Here is a 3,823-nt window from a genome sequence, read left to right on the forward strand (position 1 = left end):
GTTTTATAGGGGGCAGACATTGAGTTGCCCATAATCATTTAAAATGTATGTGTGCCTTTAAAATCTTCCTTGTGCACTTTTGAAAGGTGATACAGAGAGGAAACAAAAAAGGAAAAAAAAAAAAAAAGGAATAGAATCTCAGGACCAGATTTCCCAAATGGAAGCGCACACTGTTTCCCAAGGTCGGAACTTCCACGTGATGTACATAACATAGTGTTTTCCAGCCTGGTAGCTTTTCAACTTTCACTCTTGAGTCTCATGGGGGATGTTATTTGGCATCAAGAAGTGGCTGGATAAGTGAACACTGTTAGCATCAACTGCACTCAACAGAAGACAAAAGGCACTGGAGTTAATCTGCAGCAAACAACAGGGAAAAATAAGAAACTCAGACCCACAATAGTCTCAACATACATTATTAGGCCATGGTCAAAGTCCATTCAGCTCACAAAGATTTCTTCTGAGCTGCAAGTACACACAGAAAGAGAAATATTTTTTTATCAAGACCCTTAGCCATAGTAGTAAGGTTCATCAGGCCAGGATTCAGAGAACACCAACTGGTTGTCCAAAGCCATCCATTCATTCCAAGGCTGCCAGAAAATGAATGCTGTCCAACTACATCTCTGTCCTGAAGGTGATAGTCATTGAAGACATCTGGACTTCTGGTTCTTTTGGTGGCAATTAATCCATCGGAGCTGTTGAAAAGCTCAGTCAGGTTTCTCTAAAATATCTCCTTCACAGATCATCACTGTGCAAGTACTGCTCACTCTCATTCATCCGATGACTCTCTACCATCTCCAGCTGTGGAGAGTTACGCCAACAAAAGTTTTCCTTCTGATTTTCCTTAGTCCATGCTTTATCATTTTCCGCTATGATAGTGAATGTATTATCACAGACCTTTCAGCTTTCACTATTTTTTCATGCATTAAAGCTGTGAGATATGCTGGAGCCTTTTTCCTTTCTTTCTTATGGTATGTTTCATGGTTTAGTGGAAAACCACCTGGTAGGACACATAAATTAACCAACACAAAAATTTATCATCTTCTTCTTAAACATTACCAATTCGGCAAGGGCAGGAATTATTCCAGATTTAGCTAGAAAAAACGCCACACAAGAACCATCCATACACACAGTTCCAATCATCATAACCCCTTTTAAAACAAGGTCATCTTTGGGCTGGGGATTTACCTCAGTGGTTCTACCACCTGCCTCGCAGGCACAAGGACCTGAGTTCGATCCCCAGTACAAAAAATAAAAAAGGCCATCTTCTACAGCAGCTGGTTTAATTTACCCTCAAAATATAGAATCAATTTATACTCCTTAAGAACCAGTTCCCAGTCCATGTCTGGAATGGTCAGATTTTCCAGAGTTCCCTAACATTGAGTCATAAACTCTTCCCCATCATCCTTAAAGATGTGACCTGCAAGGTCCCCAACATAAGCAATAAACAAATTTTTAGTTGTTCCACCATGCTGAGAAATGTTTCCAATCATTTTCATCAGCAATGGGTCCTTCAACTTCAGAGCCCTTTTCATGATGATCTTCAGCTCATTTCCTTCACAGATCACCTGTACATCCCTCTTGTTAACAGTAAAACTAATGCAGACAGAAATGAGTTCCAGACCAAATCGTTCATCTGAACATCCAAAGTCCATCTTCACTGACTATGGTATACAGTCAGGGTATGCAAACAGTGATTTAGAGTGATCATCCATGCTCATGTGGAAAAGCACACATATTGCTGATGTTTGTAGTTTTCATTGCCTAGGAGTGCCTTGAGTTCTGGAAGAAGTCCAATCTGTACCATAATATCACTCATTCCTGTGTCACAGGACAAATTTAGTAAAAGCCAGAGAGTGATATTCAGTAAATCTTCATGCTCACTTGATATCAGTTTTACCAGCTTTTCAACAATATCCATTTCCACCATATCATTCTTTTATTCTCCATAAAAAATGCCGAGTTTCTTTAAAAATGTTACAACTAGAATAGGCAACTCAAAACTGTCCCAATCAAGAGATTTCACCAATATGTGACCTATGCTCTTAATCCTCAACTTAATTTCTGTACGAGTTTCCTCAGCCAGATTTAGAAGCAAATAAAGAGCAACTTACAAATAGGACACACATGTGTAAATACCCAATAGTTTCTCTGATGTGAAAAACTAAAAGTGTAAATAAGGTTCAACTTGTATCATTGATAGCCGGGCGTGGTGGCTCAAGCCTGTAATCCCAGCACTCAGGAGGCTGAGGCAGGAGGATCGCTGAAAGTTCGAGACCAGCCTGGGCTACATAGTGAGTTCTGGGTCATTCTCAACTACATAGTGAGACACTCTCAAAAAAATGAACAAAAAAATTGTATCAGTGATAATGTGAAATAGAAAGAAAAAGGCTAAAGAAGTAGAGGAAGTGGGAAGGGTAGGGGAAAGGAAGAAAGGGAAAAATATGAGAAAAGGAAAAAATGGAAACAAAGTCTCTGTAAATAGAGAGTGTGGAATGGGTGGAGGGAGGGCAGGGGCATGGGGAACAATAAGAACCGAGATCTGTCATTTAAAGACACAAGATCCCAATGATGAATGTAACTGTACTCTGTCCTAAAAAGTATCAATAAACTCAATGAAAAAAAAAGAGCAACTTGCAATAGCTGTTCTCATTTTGCCACAGCCCCTGGTATTTTTTCAAGGTTTTTCATAATCCCTTTCCAAGGTTTGGTTTTCAAAGCCTTCATCAACAGCCTTTTTCTTCCTAGAAAGTTCTTGCCAAAGCTCATGTTTCTTTAACTCATGATCAACAATCTTCCAATTTTATAATGAGTGGTTATACTCCATGAAACTGAAAAGCTGGAAAAGAAAAGCAAATTATTTGTGTAGCTAACTCAATGCTTTCCTCCCAGTTTTCTCTTAGACCTCTTGCTAGTGCGCTGAGGGTAGTTTCATGCAATCACAGTTCTTCCAAGTCAGCAGGATTTTGAGCAAGCTGCAGGATCAGAGCAGAGCCTTGAACCCTATCAGGAATGTCTTCATAGAATAACTCAGTGCACTTTCCCACACTCTTAATGTCAGCGACTGCCTCAACCACCTTTCCTTCAAAAGGAGTGGATCTTTCGGTTTGCTTGATTTCTTTTTCTTTTTCTTTTCCTGGCAATGAATCAGGGTGGTTTTGCAGATAGCACAACAGCTGTTCTACTTCATTTCGTTTTGAGAGATGAACAAATTTACATTCCTCAACCACCTTCCATGCCATAAAATTTATATCTGTGTTAGCATGGAGATCCTTCAATCTAATTGGGGGGGGCATTCCTTTTATTCTGCCAACATGGAATGGCCCATTTCTCCAAGAATGATAACTTGCACTTCGTGTTGAACAACAGTGCTTTTGCCCAAGGATGCACATCAATATTCCCTCTTTAACTTCCCTTTTGAGGTATGGGGCGTCCTCCCCTTGCATGGCAGTAGCAGAGTCTGAGAGGCCAGGGGCTACTCCAGGGACTAGGTCCAGCACCCAAGGCAGAGACAGTGACAATCAGAGCCCAGCAAGGGTCGGGGTGGGGATGGTGCTGTGGCTACCTCGATGAGGCCATGGCTCCTCTCACAGCAACTGTCCTGACCTCCGGATCATTTCTGTCTGAAGTACATACATTAGAATTTCTTTTGGTGAGAGTCGTATGGGAAAACTTGCCATTTTATGACAAGTGGGTGTGTGTCTATGTGTAACTCTTTTTTTTTCATAGCTGTGAAGCACCATGTTGGGATTTACTGTATCTTCTAGTGAATTGATGATAATATACCACTGTCTTTTAGCTTTCCATGTTACCTTTAGAAGTCAAC

The 3,823-nt window shown here is 40.5% G+C and overlaps 1 pseudogene; it reads right to left on the minus strand.

The window, feature by feature from the left end:
- Window positions 1-540: 540 nt before the first annotated feature.
- On the minus strand, window positions 541-3,443 carry LOC104866287 (annotated as a pseudogene).
- Window positions 3,444-3,823: the final 380 nt, after the last annotated feature.

Source organism: Fukomys damarensis, unplaced genomic scaffold (genome assembly GCF_012274545.1).
Source record: "Fukomys damarensis isolate Sample0158 unplaced genomic scaffold, DMR_v1.0_HiC HiC_scaffold_24, whole genome shotgun sequence".
Taxonomy (NCBI): domain Eukaryota; kingdom Metazoa; phylum Chordata; class Mammalia; order Rodentia; family Bathyergidae; genus Fukomys; species Fukomys damarensis.